We start from the raw sequence: 17,958 nt of genomic DNA, 5'->3' as shown, positions 1-17,958 counted from the left end.
TGATACAGCCTGAATTCAAACCAGGGTGTTTGTAGTGATGCCTCTAGCACTGAGATGCAAATCAAATCAAAGTTTATTTGTTACGTGCGCCGAATACAACAGGTGTAGTAGACCTTACGGTGAAATGCTTACTTACAGGCTCTAATTAATAGTGCAAAAAAGGAATTAGGTGAACAATAGGTAAGTAAAGAAATAAAACAGTAAAAAGACAGGCTATATACAGTAGCGAGGCTATAAAAGTAGCAAGGCTACATATAGACACCGGTTAGTCAGGCTGATTGAGGTAGTATGTACATGTAGATATGGTTAAAGTGACTATGCATACATGATGAACAGAGAGTAGCAGTAGCGTAAAAGAGGGGTTGGTGGGTGGCGGGACACAATGCAGATAGCCCGGTTAGCCAATGTGTGGGAGCACTGGTTGGTCGGCCCAATTGAGGTAGTATGTACATGAATGTATAGTTAAAGTGACTATGCATATATGATAAACAGAGAAAAGCAGCAGCGCAAAAAAGAGGGGTTGGGGGGGTTTGGGGGGGCACACAATGCAAATAGTCCAGGTAGCCATTTGATTACCTGTTCATGAGTCGTATGGCTTGGTGGTACAAACTGTTGAGAAGCCTTTTTGTCCTAGACTTGGCACTCTGGTACCACTTGCCATGCGGTAGTAGAGAGAACAGTCTATGACTGGGGAGGCTGTGGTCTTTGACAATTTTTAGGGCCTTCCTCTGACAACGCCTGGTGTAGAGGTCCTGGATGGCAGGCAGCTTAGCCCCAGTGATGTACTGGGCCGTACGCAGTACCCTCTGTTGTGCCTTGCGGTCAGAGGCCGAGCAATTGCCGTACCAGGCAGTGATGCCACCATGCTCTCGATGTTGCAGCTGTAGAACATTTTGAGTATCTCAGGACCAATGCCAAATCTTTTTAGTTTCCTGAGTGGGAATAGGCTTTGTTGTGCCCTCTTCACGACTGTCTTGGTGTGTTTGGACCATTCTAGTTTGTTGTTGATGTGGACACCAAAGAACTTGAAGCTCTCAACCTGCTCCACTACAGCCCCTTCGATGAGAATGTGGGCGTGCTCGGTCCTCCTTTTCCTGTAGTCCACAATCATCTCCTTAGTCTTGGTTACGTTGAGGGATAGGTTGTTATTCTGGCACCACACAGCCAGGTCTCTGACCTCCTCCCTATAGGCTGTCTCGTCGTTGTCGGTGATCACTGTTGTGACACTGTTGTGTCGTCTGCAAACTTAATGATGGTGTTGGAGTCGTGCCTGGCCATGCAGTCGTGGGTGAACAGGGAGTACAGGAGGGGACTGAGCATGCACCCCTATGGAGCTCCAGTGTTGAGGATCAGCGTGGCAGATGTGTTGCTGCCTACCCTCACCACCTGGGGGCAGCCTGTCAGGAAGTCCAGGATCTAGTTGTAGAGGGAGGTGTTTAGTCCCAGGATCCTTAGGTTAGTGATGAGCTTTGAGGGCACTATGGTGTTGAAAGCTGAGCTGTAGTCAATGAATAGCATTCTCACATAAGTGTTCCTTTTGTCCAGGTGGGAGAGGGCAGTCTGTTTGAGCGGTATGCGAATTGGAGTGGGTCTAGAGATTCTGGGATGATGGTGTTGATGTGAGCCATTACCAACATTTCAACGCACTTCATGGCTACGGACGCGAGTGCCACGGATCTGTAGTCATTTAGGCAGGTTGCCTTTGTGTTCTTGGGCTCAGGGACTATAGTGGTCTGCTTGAACCATGTTGGTATTACAGACTCAATCAGGGACATGTTGAAAATGTCAGTGAAGACACCTGCAAGTTGGTCAGCACATGCTCGGAGCACACATCCTGGTAATCCGTCTGACCCCTCCTAGTATTTATGCTGGAGGCTGAGACAGGAGGGGTCAGACAGAGTAGTTTATGTGTCGGGGGGCTAGGGTCAGTTTGTTATATCTGGAGTACTTCTCCTGTCCTATTCGGTGTCCTGTGTGAATTTAAGTGTGCTTTCTCTAATTCTCTCTTTCTTTCTCTCTCTTGGAGGACCTGAGCCCTATAGGACCATGCCCCAGGACTACCTGACATGATGACTCCTTGCTGGCCCCAGTCCACCTGGCCGTGCTGCTGCTCCAGTTTCAACTGTTCTGCCTTATTATTATTCAACCATGCTGGTCATTTATGAACATTTGAACATCTTGGAAATGTTCTGTTATAATCTCCACCCGGCACAGCCAGAAGAGGACTGGCCACCCCACATGTGCTCTCTCTAATTCTCTCTTCCTCTCTCTCGGATGACCTGAGCCCTAGGACCATGCCCCAGGACTACCTGACATGATGACTCCTTGCTGTCCCCAGTCCACCTGGCCGTGCTGCTGCTCCAGTTTCAACTGTTCTGCCTTATTATTATTGGACCCTGCTGGTCATTTATGAACATTTGAACATCTTGACCATGTTCTGTTATAATCTCCACCCGGCACAGCCAGAAGAGGACTGGCCACCCCACATAGCCTGGTTCCTCTCTAGGTTTCTTCCTAGGTTTTGGCCTTTCTAGGGAGTTTTTCCTAGCCCCCGTGCTTCTACACCTGCATTGCTTGCTGTTTGGGGTTTTAGGCTGGGTTTCTGTACAGCACTTTGAGATATCAGCTGATGTACGAAGGGCTATATAAATTGATTTGATATGTTGACCTGTTTAAAGGCCTTACTCACGTCGGCTACGGAGAGTGTGATCACACAGTCGTCCGGAACAGTTGATGCTCTCATGCATGCCTCAGTGTTGCTTGCCTCGAAGCGAGCATAAAAGTGATTTAGCTCGTCTGGTAGGCTTGTGTCACTAGACAGCTCACGGCTGTGCTTCCCTTTGTAGTCTGTAACAGTTTGCAAGCCATGCCACATAAGACGAGCATCGGAGCCGGTGTAGTATGATTCAATCTTAGCCCTGCATTGACGCTTTGCCTGCTTGATGGTTCGTTGCAGGGCATAGCAGGATTTCTTGTAAGCTTCCGGGTTAGAGTCCCGCACCTTGAAAGCGGCAGCTCTACCCTGTAGCTCAGTGCGAATGCTGCCTGTAATCCATGGCTTCTGGTTGGGGTATGTACGTACAGTCACTGTGGGGACGACTTCCTCGATGCACTTATTGATAAAGCCAGTGACTGATGTGGTGTACTCCTCAATGCCATCTGAAGAATCCCGGAACATGTTCCAGCCTGTGATAGCAAAACAGTCTTGTAGTTTAGCATCTGCTTCATCTGACCACATTTTATAGACCGAGTCACTGGTGCTTCCTGCTTAAATTTTTGCTTGTAAGCAGGAATCAGTGCCTTGGACTGCTGCGCCACTCGGGATCCCAGGTTACAGGTTAGTTGAGGCAATTTTTACATGTAGGTAGGGGTGAAGTGACTATGCATAGATAATAAACAGTGAGTAGCAACAGTGTACAAAAAAATGGAGGATGGGGGAGGGGGTGACAATGTAAATTGTCCGGAGACCATTTTATTAATTGTTCAGCAGTCTCATGGCTTGGGGGTAGAAGCTGTTAAGGAGCCTTTTTGTCACAGACTTCGAGCTCCAGTACCGCTTGCAGTAATACCGCAGTAGTACCGCTTGCAGTAATATTATTGAAAGTTCAGAAGTGCTAGACCACCCTGGGGACGGGATCTCTGCAATATACTCTTACGTATCCAAATGTTTTTCTTGTTCCAGATAAAAGCAGATATCAGTTTATCTATGGGGATAAAAAATATTTTGTCAGAAAGATAGGAATACATTGAAATAAGTATCAAGGGAGTGAAATTGGCTTTATAGAGATCTTTGAAACTGTGTGTGACCCAAATTCTCAAATATTTCAATTTCTTTTTTTTTTTCTTTTTTTTTCTTTTTCGTTTCAAATATTTTTTATTAAACACACACAAGAATGGTGTATAGGTATACAAGACAGGTAGGTATACAATTCTTATCTAAACATAAAAGAGCATACAGGAACAACAAGACCCAGAGTTCTGGGTGCAGAACAAATAATATAAAACACGACATACAAAACAAGGACACGTAGAAAGAAAGAGGGAAGATGTCCCCCTATCCCCCCCCACCCCCCCAACTGCTCGGGTGGCCAAAGGTAGATTAAAATATTACAATTGAGAGTGCGTTAATAAGTACAAATTCACAGCGCCGACTCGTCCGAGTAGGAGAGGAAAGGCTGCCAGATTTGATCAAATGTTGATAATTTATTGTTCAGAATATATCTAATTCTTTCTAAGTGTACAGTGTTTGCCAATTCACTGAGCCATAATTTGGTAGAGGGCGCTTCCCTCCTCTTCCAAAACAACAAGATTAGTTTTTTTGCCGAGATGAGACCGTACGAGATTAGTTGTTTTTGGGGGTTGATTAATCCGTTTAGGGACTCAGATACTCCCAGGATTATCAGAAGCGGGTCTGGATCTATTGAAGTCTCCAAAACTTCAGCGAGGATCCCAAAAATTCCACTCCAATAACCATGCAAGCTAGAGCATAGGGCAAAGCAGTGGAGTAGTGTACCCTGCGTAGCCTGACATTTATCACATGTAGGGGATGTGTCAGGAAATATCCTATGCAGTTTAGTTTTGGAATAGTGTAATCTGTGTAATACCTTGAATTGTATGAGACGATGTCTGCAATTAATGGAGCATGTGTGGATATACTCCAAGCTCTCTTCCCAGTCTGCCACCGAGATGTCAGTCCCTAGTTCTTTCTCCCATTTTGCCTTGATGGCATCAGTGGTAGGTGTGCTAACAGATTGAAAAGCATCATATAGACGCGATATCAGTTTATCGGAGGTGGGGCATATTTGTATACATCCGTCAAACATGGAAGGTTTAGCATTCCCAAATGTTGGGAGGTGTTTTCTAACGTAGTCTCTAATTTGTAGGTATCTGAAAAAATTACTTCTGGGAAGGTTATAAGTTTCCCTCAGCAGCTCAAAGGAAGCAAAGGTCCCTTCTATGTATAAATCCCCTATGGTACTTATCCCCAATTCTCCCCATCGCTCAAAGGTGTTATCAAGGTTAGAAGGGGCAAAGGAGGGATTCCTGGCGACAGGGAGCATGAATGACATTGGTCTAAGCTCAAAGTGGACTTTAATTTGCTTCCAGATTCGGACTGTGCTATGTATAATAGGATTGTTACAATAAAGTGACATCTCCAGATTGACAGGTGACAAAATCACAGTGCCAATAGAGAAGGGGTGACACTCCTCACGCTCCATACTAAGCCAGCTGGATGCCGGAAGTACGTCATCCAGCAGAAACGTAACAATTTGGAGGTTAGCGGCCCAGTAATAAAATATAAAATTTGGGAGAGACAATCCTCCTTCCATCTTGGATTTACAGAGGTGTTTTTTACCTATCCTGTGTGTTTTATAATCCCAGATGAAAGGATTGATAATTGAGTCCAGTTGTTTATGAAAGGATTTAGGTATGAATACTGGGATGTTCTGATATAGGTAGAGCAGTTGTGGGAGGAAGACCATTTTGATGGCATTAATTCTTCCGAGCAGAGAAATTGGGAGAGTTCTCCAGAATAGTATGTTTGCTTTGAGTTTTTGTATCAGAGAGGGGAAATTCTCTTTAAATAGCAAGGTAAATTTTTCTGAAGATAACTTAAATGGGAGATGTTCTAGCCAGGAGGTATTTTGCGACCGTATGGGCATTAATTCACTCTTGTTCCAATTTATTCTGTATCCTGAGAAGGTACCAAACAAATTGATCACATCAAGAATAGCTGGGATACTAGCCTGGGGTTCTGTTACATAGAGGAGGATGTCATCTGCGTATAGGGAGATCTTATTTAGAGTATCTTTAGTATTATAGCCGTGTATTGCTGCATGAGATCTAATCGTCTGAGTGAGCGGTTCGATAATTAGGGCGAAGAGCATAGGCGACAGCGCACAACCCTGCCTTGTCCCCCTGTTGAGGTTAAATCGGGGCGACAATGATTGGTTAGTGAGTATTCTGGCACAGGGGTTCCTATATAAAAGCTGGATCCAATTTATGAACCTATCTCCAATATTACATTTCTGTAGGACCTTGAATAGATAGGGCCGCTCAACTTGGTCAAAGGCCTTTTCGGCGTCAAGAGATATGACGGCAAGGTCCACGTTGGGTAACCTCTGAGAATACATAATATTGAAGAGGCGCCTGAGATTGAAGAATGGGTTTCTGTTAGGGATAAAGCCGGTCTGATCCGAATGGACCAATTTGCCAATTAAAGTGCTAAGCCTGTTAACCAGAGTTTTTGCTAAAATCTTTTGGTCTCTATTAAGGAGAGATATTGGTCTGTATGACCCTACCTCTTCTGGATCCTTACCCTTCTTATGTATAACTGTAATGAACGCTTCATCCAAAGTAGAAGGGAGAGCTCCATCCTCATTGGCCTGAACCAACATTTTGTGCAGATAGGGAGAGAGCATGTTGCTGAATGTTTTATAGAATTCACCAGGGTATCCATCTGGGCCCGGGGTCTTGCAACTCTTTAGAGATTTAATTTTTTCTCGAATTTCATCAAGAGATATTTCCTTATTCAGGAAGTTAGAATCTTCCTGGTTCAGGGCAGGAAGATTACAGTCCTCCAAAAATGTTTGCATAATTAAGGGGTTAGGATCCGCGTTAGATGTATATAGAGTCTCATAAAACTGCCGGAATCTGTCATTGATGTCTTTGGGGGAAGAGAGTAATTCCCCAGATGCAGATTTAACCCTGTGAATCATTCGGTCACTCACATTTTTTCAAAGTTGTCTGGCGAGTAATTTGTGTGGTTTGTCACCAAACTCAAAATATTTTTGCTTGGCATAGAGAAAAGATTTAGCAATTTTAGCTGAGAGAATCTGATTATATTCAAATTTTAAAGAGGTAATTTTTTTATGTTTCTCCATAGATGGGTGGCTAGCATTCTCCCTATCCAGTAAGTGAATTTGTCCCTCCAGTTCTTCCAGTTTTCCTCTGTTTTGCCTACTCCTGGCAGCCTGAAAGGAGATGATACAGCCTCTCAGATAAGCCTTCAGTGTTTCCACAATAATGCTGGGGAGGTCTCTGTGTTGTCGTTGGTATCAAAGAAACATGTAATTTGGTCTTTAAGATATTCACAGAATGTTGGTTCTGTGAGGAGCTGAGGATTCAACCTCCAGACCCTCTCGTTTGGTACAATGTCACCCAATCTCAGGGAGAAGGTGAGTGAACTGTGGTCCGAGATTATAATATCATGATACCTCACATTACAGGTATAGGGGAGTAGTCTAGCATCCAACAAAAAGTAGTCAATTTGAGTGTAAACCTTGTGAACATGAGAGTAAAAGGAGTATTCCCTACCCGTAGGGTTAGCGATCCTCCATATATCAAATAAGTTCAAATGTTTTATGTAGGTATTCAAGAATTCGCTTGAATAGGAGGTAGGGGTTCGCCGGGTAGAGGATCTATCCAAATATTGGTCTAGCACACAGTTAAGGTCCCCTCCAATGACCAGGTTAGTATGGGAGATATCTGGAATCAGGGCAAGGACTCTTTTGAAAAAAGAGGGGTTGTCAATGTTTGGCCCATAGATATTTAGTAGAGTTACGGAGGTAGAGTGGATTTCTCCTATTGCGATCACATACCGACCCTCTTTATCCGCAATAGTGGTTTTATGTTGAAAGGGAATTCCTTTCCGTACCAGAATCGCTGTGCCTCTCGTTTTGGCAGAGAAGTTAGAATGATACACTTGCCCCACCCACCTACACTTAAGTCTGCTATGAGAGTTATTCTTCAGATGGGTTTCTTGCAACAATATAATATCAGACGAGAGTGCTTTCAAGTGGGCTAGGACCTTGCCCCTCTTAATTGGTTCGTTTAAACCCTTGACATTCCAGGAAGTGAATGTAAGCACCGCCCTCCTCTCGTTTGTAGTTCCTATGGTGGCCTGCATACCATGTAACTTGATAAAAAGGTAAGAAAGCGCACCAAACCATCACGATCAGCATATGTAGCACCTACACCCGAGCAGTATCCAACCCACCCCTCCCCCTGCAAGCACCTTTACTTCCCACCCTGTTCCCCTAATTTCCCCAACACTTACCCCCCCCCCCCCCCCATCAACCCACATTTACAAACAGGAGAGAAAAAAAAGGAAAAATAAAAATAATAAACACATTGTCTGGCCGATGCCAAAAAAGCACGGCGCGACCTCGAACAAGAGGTAAAACAAAAATAAAATCCCAACTATACGTTCACCTCTCACTATCCTAGAACTTCTACTAACATATGAACTGAGGAGGCTCCCGCGAGTTAAGTGTTCAGTTAGCATCTAATAAACCTAAACAGAATAAGTTGCAACTTAAACATATTGCGCATTTAAGCGTCATCCTGGGTCAATCCCAGAGATAAACAAGATATAGCCTCAAGATTATATTGCTAAGCACTGCTGGTCAAAAAATAAACCATCCGCAACCGACATAGTCAGCCGTACCTTTACATACTGTGGGTCAGGAGATCGGAACAAGGATTTGTTAAAAACGTTCCCCCCATAAACAAAATATGTTTAATAAAAAATAAATAAAAATATATAAATTATATATATATAAATTATATATATATATATATATATATATATATATATATATATATATATATATACATACACATACACACACACACATACATACACACACATATACACATACATACATATCCAAACATACATACATGGTTGTTTATGGGAAGATCAAAGGAATATCTCCCAGATTGCAGTTCCTAGGGCTTCCACTAGATATCAACAGTCTTTAGAAAGAGTTTTAGGCTTGTTTTTTGAAAAATGAGCTAGAATTTGTAGTTCTATTACGATTTTTGTACTTTGAATTTCGCACTCTGCGATTTCACCGGATGTTGTCGAGATGGGGCGCTAAGGCCCAACCAATCCCAAAGAGGATGAGAGTGATCGAAAGTGCGGAGATGTGTCTCCTGAAGAAAGGCGATATCTACTTTAAGGTGATTTAAATGAGAAAGAATCCTTTTGCATTTCACTGGGTGATTTAAAGATTTAACATTCCAGCTAGCAAAAGTGACAGAGCAACCAGCTGTCCCTCTCATGATATTAGGTCTAGCCATGTAAAGCCAGGTGGGAAAATAATAGATGCCAGATTACAATAACAACTGATCCATTAAACATTAGGAGAAGAATAAAAACATAAACAAACATTACTCTGAAGTCTGGTATGATAAATTAAACCCACCCTGGTCACCTAATGGAATAAGGTAACCGCCAATCCCCAAGCTGTAACTGGTTTCTTCTTCCTCCTCTGAGGAGGAGTAGTAGGAAGGATCGGAGGACCAAAATGCAGCGTGGTATGTGTCCATAATGTGATTTAATGGAAAATGATTATAAAATACAAAAGAACAAGAGAATCAAAATGAAAACCGAAACAGTCCTGAATGGTGCAAACACTGAAATGGAAAAATAATCACCCACAACTCAAAGGTGAAACCAGGCTACCTAAGTATGGTTCTCAATCAGGGACAATGATTGACAGCTGCCTCTGATTGAGAACCATACCAGGCCAAACACAGAAATCCCAAATCATAGAAAAAAGAACAGACTGCCCACCCCAACTCACGCCCTGATCATACTAAAACAAAGACAAAACAAAGGAACTAAGGTCAGAACGTGACGGTACCCCCCCAAAGGTTCGGACTCTGGCCACAAAACCTGAACCTATAGGTTGAGGGTCTGGGTGGGCGTCTGTCCGCGGTGGCGGCTCTGGCGCGGGACGTGGACCCCACTCCACCATAGTCTCTGTCCGCCTCTTAACCCTCCTCCGTGGCCTCTTTAGAGCGGCGACCCTCGCCACCGACCTCGGACTGGGGACCCTAGCAACGGGTCCGGAATGGACGGGAGATTCCGGCAGCACCGGACAGGCGGGAGACTCTGGCAACTCCGGAGAAACGGACGGCTCTGGCAGCTCCTGACTGACTGGCGGCTCTGGCAGCTCAGGACAGACGGGAGACTCTGGCAGCTCAGGACAGACGGGAGAGACTGGCAGCTCAGGACAGACGGGAGACTCTGGCAGCTCAGGACAGACGGGAGACTCTGGCAGCTCAGGACAGGCGGGAGACTCTGGCAGCTCAGGACAGATGGGAGCACCTGTAGGGAGGAGACGGAGAGACAGCCTGGTGCGGGGGGCTGCCACCGGAGGCCTGGTGTGTGGAGGAGGCACCGGATAGACCAGACCGTGGAGGCGCACTTGAGGTCTCGAGCACCGAACCTGCCCAACCCTACCTGGCTGGATGCTCCCCGTAGCCATGCCAGTGCGGCGAGGTGGAATCGACTGCACTGGGCTGTGCTGGCGAACCGGGGACACCATGCGCAGGGCTGGTGCCATGTACCCCGGCCCGAGGAGACGCACTGGAGACCAGATGCGCTGAGCCGGCTTCCTGGCACCTGGCTCGATGCCCACTCTAGCCCGGCCGATACGAGGAGCTGGGATGTAACGCACCAGGCTATGCCTGCGCACCATGGACACCGTGCGCCTCACGGCATAACACGGTGCCTACCCGGTCCACCTCTCTCCACGGTAAGCACAGGCTCAGGTCTCCTACCTGACTTAGCCACACTCCCCGTGTGCTCCCCCCAATACATTTTTGGGGCTGCCTCTCGTCCCAGCCGCACTGCTGTGCTGCCTCCTCATACCACCGCCACTCAGCTTTCGCTGCCTCCAGCTCTGCTTTGGGGCGGCGATATTCCCATGCCTGTGCCTAAAACAAAGACAAAACAACGGAACTAAGGTCAGAACGTGACACAAGCAAAGATAACCACACATAATGTGCGTGGGGAACACTAAACCTATCGAGTAGAGTCCCGCTGAAATTGTGAAGTATTTGACAAGTTGCACATAATAAATAAACAAGAAATACTTATTTACAACCCAAAACTAGGCTGTTTTATAAGAAAGTATTAACATTTTTATAAATCAGATCTTACAGCAATACCACTAAGTTAGCAGCAATGCCTTTAAAGAAATGACGTAACCTAATAATAGAACTGTGCTTTATCTACCCTGGATATGGGTACTATTGATAAATAGAAATGAGCAGCTTCATGGTAATAAAATAAAATGTTAAAAACAAATGGAGAATTGACTCACCAGAACTAAGGCACTAACCTAATAATTACCTAATAATAACAATATCAATTGATACCACTGGAAAAGCTACACAGTATCTACAAAAGAGAAACTACTCAGTACATTGTTGAAGCACCTTTGGCAGCGATTACAGCCTCGAGTCTTCTTGGGTATGACGCTACAAGCTTGGCACACCTGTATTTGTGGAGTTTCTCCCATTCTTCTCTGCAGATCCTCTCAAGCTTTGTCAGGTTGGATGGGGAGCGTCGCTGCACAGCTATTTTCAGGTCTCTCCAGAGATGTTTGATCGGGTTCAAGTCCAGGCTCTGTCTGGGCCACTCAATGACATTCAGAGACTTGTCTCAAAGCCACACATGTGTTGTCTTGGCTGTGTTCTTAGGGTCATTGTCCTGTTGGAAGGTGAACCTTCGCCCCCAGTCTGAGGTCCTGAGCACTTTGGAGCAGGTTTTCATCAAGGATCTCACTGTACTTTTCTCCGTTCATCTTTCACTCGATCCGGACTAGTCTCCCAGTCCCTGCCACTGAAAAACATCCCCCCAGAGCATGATGCTGCCACCACCATGCTTCACTGTAAGAATGGTGCCAGGTTTCCTCTAGATGTGACGCTTGGCATTCAGGACAAAGAGTTCAATCTTGGTTTCATCAGACCAGAGAATCTTGTTTCTCATGGTCTGAGTCCTTTAGGTGCATTTGGCAAACTCCAAGTGGGCTGTCATGTGCCTTTTAGTGAGGAGTGGGTTCCATCTGGCCACTCTGCCATAAAGACCTGATTGGTTGAGTGCTGCAGAGATGATTGTCCTTCTGGAAGGTTCTCCCATCTCCCCAGAGGAACTCTGGAGCTCTGTCAGAGTGACCATTGAGTTCTTGGTCAACTCCCTTACCAAGGCCATTCTTCTCCGATTGCTCAGTTTGGCCGAGCGGTCAGCTCTAGGAAGAGTCTTGGTTGATCAAATCTTCTTCCATTTAAGAATGATGGAGGCCACTGTGTTCTTGGGGATCTTCAATGATGCAACCACTTTTTGGTACCCTTCCCCAGATCTGTGCCTTGACACAATCCGGTCTCTGATTCCTTCGATCTCATGGCTTGGTTTTTGCTCTGTCATGCACTGTCAACTGTGGGACCATATATAGACAGGTGTGTGCCTTTCCAAATCTTGCCCAATCAATTGAATTTACCACAGGTGGACTCCAATCAAGTTGTATAAACATCTGAAGAATGATCAATGGAAACAGCACCTGAGCTCAATTTCGAGTCTCATAGCAAAGGGTCTGAATAATTATGTAAATAAGGTATTTCAGTTTTTTTATTTTTTATATATTAGCAAAAATGTCTAAAAATCTGTTTTTTTTTTGTCATTATGGGGTATTGTGTGTAGATTGATGAACATTTTTTGTATCAATTTATGAGTATGGTTGTAATGTAACAAAATGTTGGAAAAGTCAAGGGGTCTGAATACTTTCCGAATGCACTGTATAGCCTCTGTAACTTGGTGATTTTACAGCCAATTATACTCTGTATATATCTACTGAACATATGAAGCTGTCTGATTGATAACCTGGACAAAAGCACCAGTCACACGTCACAACTCTATTGAATACGTCATCAAAGTCATTGTATGATTTCAGAGCCAGATCCCCCTACAAGTCTTGCCAACAAGCCAAAGCAAAGGAACACACAGGATTTTTATATCACTGCTCAAATAAGTGTGCACAACTTTAACCTACCCCTGGAGAGCTAAAACACACACACACACACACACACAACCACACGCTAACCAACTTGTGAAATTTTGTTTACAGAGTAGTTGCTGACACCAGTCACTGATCCTAATTCAATGGAAATCAAATGAAGGTGCATTTGATTATCTTTTATTATGCCATTACGCTTTCCTCATTGAAATACTCTTCCCCTGTGGGAACGGCCTGCATTAAGCAGGCAGTACTGTGTGTGTTTATTCAGTAATGATGCATTTATTTATTCAGTGAATGAAAATGGAAGGTGGCAATTTACTCTTAAAAATGCTTTGTGTTGTGTTGTTATAATAAACATGATGAAGGAAATATGAAAATGAGCTCTACAACCTACAGTCAATGCTGTAACCATCATATAAACATCATAATCAAACACTGGGGAATATTTTTGCATTCTGAATGGCATAATCAATTGCAGACTAAACATGGTGAAAGAAGACTTGTTTCAGGTGGAGGCTTTGGCGACACGATATCGTCTCAATCAAGTGGGCAACATTTACAGTGAGTAATACAGTAATGATTAACATATAGGGAGCCTGGCTTTAGCATACAACATGAGTCTAGTGGGTGCCTTGCTAGAATATACAAATTATTAGGGACATAATCTCAATGGTTATTTGTTTGTAAGCATGCCTTTACAAGCCCCTCTGTCACGGTTGATTTTATGGCCTTATTGCTACTGCTGTAAATAGATAAGAGGAGACATTTACCCTTTGATGCATGTCTCTAGATTATTGGCACTGACTGAATAAGTGAATAGAGGGAAAGAGAGTTGTGTAGATCAGGGTCCCCGGCAGGTTTATTTGAAGCTTGAATTAGGTTTTAAGCTGAGAGACAGTATATAATGAGTTGGTAGTAATCCTTGTCTGTCTTTCTCTGTGTGTGTGTGTTTATTTTATTTATTTTTTATTTCACCTTTATTTAACCAGGTAGGCCAGTTGAGAACAAGTTCTCATTTACACCTGTGACCTGGCCAAGATTGTAACGATCGTTGTTGGAAGGATTGGACCAAGGTGCAGCGTGGAAGGCGTTCATCAGATTTATTCATGTGAACCAGCAACAAAACAAATAAAGCGTAACAAAACGAAACGTCCAGCTTTGTAGGGCTCAAAAGCAACAATACAAAATCAATATCCCACAATGTGGGAAAAGGCTGCCTAAATATGACCCCCAATAAATAGGCCATAGAGGCCAAATAATTACAATTTAGCATTAACACTGGAGTGATAGATGTGCAGATAATGTGCAAGTAGGGATACTGGGGTGCAAAAGAGCAAGAAGATAAATGTCTCCCCCTTTGAAGAGGGGGGTGACCGGGGCAGCTTTCCAATCTTTGGAGATCTCAGACGATGCGAAAGAGAGGTTGAACAGGCTAGTAATAGGGGTTGCAACAATTTCGACGGATAATTTTAGAAAGAGGGGGTCCAGATTATCTAGCCCAGCTGATTTGTAGGGATCCAGATTTTGCAGCTCTTTCAGAACATCAGCTGTCTGGATTTGGGTGAAGGGGGTGGGGGGCTTGGACAAGTTGCTGCAGGGGGTGCAGAGCTGTTGGCCGGGGTAGGAGTAGCCAGGTGGAAAGCATGGCCAGCTGTAGAAAAATGCTTATTGAAATTATCGATTATCGTAGATTTATCGGTGGTGACAGCGTTTCCTAGCCTCAGTGCAGTGGGCAGCTGGGAGGAGGTGCTCTTATTCTCCATGGACTTTAGTGTCCCAAAACTTTTTGGAATTAGTGCTACAAGATGCAAATTTCTGTTTGAAAAAGCTAGCCTTAGCTTTCCTAACTGACTGTGTATATTGGTTCCTGACTTCCCTAAAAAGTTGCATATCGAGGGGGCTATTCGATGCTAGTGCAGAACGCCACATTATGTTTTTGTGCTGGTCAAGGGCAGTCAAGTCTGGGGTGAACCAAGGGCCATACCTGTTCTTAGTTCTACATTTTTTGAATGGGGCATGCTTATTTAAGATGGCGAGGAAAGCACTTTTAAAGAGTAACCAGGCATCCTCTACTGACGGGATGAGGTCAATATCCTTCCAGGATACCAGGGCCAGGTTGATTAGAAAGGCCTGCTCGTGTAACGGATGTGAAATGGCTAGCTAGTTAGCGGTGGTGCTCGCTAATAGCATTTCAATCGGTGACGTCACTTGCTCTGAGACCTTGAAGTAGTGGTTCCCCTTGCTCTGCAAGGGCCGCGGCTTTTGTGGAGCGATGGGTAACGATGCTTCGTGGGTGACTGTTGTTGATGTGTGCTGAGGGTCCCTGGTTCACGCCCGGGTATGGGCGAGGGGACGGTCTAAAGTTATACTGTTACACTCGACTGAAGTGTTTTAGCGAGCGTTTGACAGTGATGAGGGCTGGTCGTTTGATCGCGGACCCATTACGGATGCAGGCATTGAAGCAGTTATCGCTGAGATCCTGGTTGAAAACAGCAGAGGTGTATTTAGAGGGCAAGTTGGTCAGGATGATATCTAAGAGGGTACCCATGTTTACGGATTTAGGGTTGTATCTGGTAGGTACCTTGATAATTTGTGTAAAATTGAGGGCATCTAGCTTAGATTGTAGGACGGACGGGGTGTTACGCATATCCCAGTTTAGGTCACCTAACAGTACAAACTCTGAACAACAATTGATAGGCAGCTTAAACTTCTTGAATTCAACTATTATTGGGTTGAAATACACATTTAGATTTGTGAACAGCCATCCACAACAACCATTACGATGCAAATAGCTAAATAAGAGAGCAGCAGTGTGATTCACATCACTCAATCAATCATATGTATTTATGAAGCCCTTTTAACATCAGCCAATGTCACAAAGTGATATACAGAAATCCAGCCTAAAACCCCAAACAGCAAGCAATGCAGATGTAGAAGCACTGTGGCTAGGAAAAACTCCCTAGAAAGGCAGGAATCTAGGAAAAAACCTAGAGAGGAACCAGGCTCTGAAGGGTGGCCAGTCCTCTTCTGGCTGGGCCGGGTGGAGATTATAACAGTACATGGCCAAGATGTTCAAACGTTTATAGATGACCAGCAGGGTCAAATAATAATAATCACAGTGATTGTAGAGGGTGCAACAGGTCAGCACCTCAGGAGTAAATGTCAGTTGGCTTTTTATAGCTGATCATTCAGTTAGAGACATCAGGTGTGGTAGAGAGAGAGGGTGGAAAACCGCAGGTCCGGGACAAGGTAGCACGTCTGGTGAACAGGTCAGGGTTCCATAGCCGCAGGCAGAACAGTTGAAACTGGAGCAGCAGCACGATCAGATGGACTCAGGACAGCAAGGAGTCATCAGGCCAGGTAGTCCTGAGGCATGGTCCTAGGGCTCAGGTCCTCCGAGAGAGGGAGAGAGAATTAGAGGGAGCATACTTAAATTCACACAGGACACCGGATAAGACAGGAGAAATACACCAGATATAACAGACTGACACTAGCCCCCTGACACACAAACTATTGCAGCATAATTACTGGTGGCTGAGACAGGAGGGGTCGGGAGACACTGTGGCCCCGTCCAATATACCCCTGGACAGGGCCAACCAGGAAGGATATCACCCACCGCCTATGCCAAAGCACAGCCCCCACACCACTAGAGGGATATCTTTCACCACCAACTTACTACCCTGAGACAAGGCCGAGTATAGCCCACAAAGATCTCCACCACGACACGAACCCAGGGGGGTGCCAACCCGGACAGGAAGATCACGTCATAGACTCAACCCACTCAAGTGATGCACACCTCCTAGGGAGGGCATGGAAGAGCACCAGTAACTCAGCCCCCGTAATCGGGTTAGGGTCTCTCTTCCAGTGGAGAGAGGGGAACCGGCTAGGCAGAGACAGCAAGGGTGGTTAGTCGCTCCAGTGCCTTTCCGTTTACCTTCACACCCCTGGGCCAGACTACACTCAATCATAGGACCTATTGAAGAGATGAGTCTTCAATAAAGACTTAAAGGTCGAGACCGAGTCTGTGTCTCTCACATGGATAGGCAGAACATTCCATAAAAATGTAGCTCTATAGGAAAAGGCCCTGCCACATCAATGTGCTATGTAGATATCAATAATAAGTGATATCCATATCGCCTTAGACTACACCACTGCTGTCATCCTTACCTCTAAGCGTTTAATCAAGTTGGATAATCTTTGGATGCCGACAGCAGTCGCACCATTGGAAGACATAGCTTGGACTGTAGCCTACAAAAGCCTATTCCTGCTTTTTTCCCGCGATCCATCAAACACATTTGGTGTGTCATCATAGTGGTCTCTTACTTGTGGTCAGACTTGCTCAGCTGGAACAAACTTAAACTTGCGCCTTTTTTCAATGCTGATTTGAATGTCATTGATAAAACAGTGAAGTGTCAAATATTTTTTGTTGCAAACATCCTTTCTGAATGTAAAAGTAGTCTTTGAAGTAATCATCTAGTTTTTCAAAAGTATCTGTAATCTGATTACAATATTTTTGCTGGTAAAGTAATGGATTACAGGTACTGTTTTTTTTGTAATCTCTTACATGTAACAGATTACATGTATTACATGTATTTGCATATTGCCGTTAGGGAACGCCTTCTTTGAAGTGAGCGCAAACTCAATTTGAGTTGCACTCCTTCTAAAAACCGTAAAAGTCTATAAAACTTAGTGCACTCTGTTCGTAACAGATTTTAGTTTTGGAAACATACATTTTTTTGATATCAGATGTTTCATCGATGAGAAAATTAGCAGAATATCGGCCCAGTTTCACATAGTTCCATCCTCTCCCACTTCCCGCCACTGGACTTCCTCTCACGACCATATTAGGTGGTGAGAAAACGTAAACGGCTGCTATGCTCCTGTGACGAGCCTGGGTTTCCCCTTCTGTCTGTGACTGTAGTGGAATCAGAGTTGAATACACAAAGGCCACAATGAAAGGAAATGGCCTGTCAGATTGTCTGTTTTAATTTATCTAAACGCATTCATTTTTACGAAGGGGTCGTCTCCATCTAAAAAAGCGGGGGCGGCTAAACTTCTTTAGCAAACGTAAGATATATAATCATATATCGAGGAAGACAAGTCATATGAAGCATCGCTTTACGTTAATCCGGAAGTTTTTCCTTTC

This window comes from Oncorhynchus mykiss, chromosome 5 (assembly GCF_013265735.2).
Source record: "Oncorhynchus mykiss isolate Arlee chromosome 5, USDA_OmykA_1.1, whole genome shotgun sequence".
Taxonomy (NCBI): domain Eukaryota; kingdom Metazoa; phylum Chordata; class Actinopteri; order Salmoniformes; family Salmonidae; genus Oncorhynchus; species Oncorhynchus mykiss.
The sequence above is the reverse complement of the archived record's forward strand: the minus strand, read 5'-3'. Positions refer to the sequence as shown.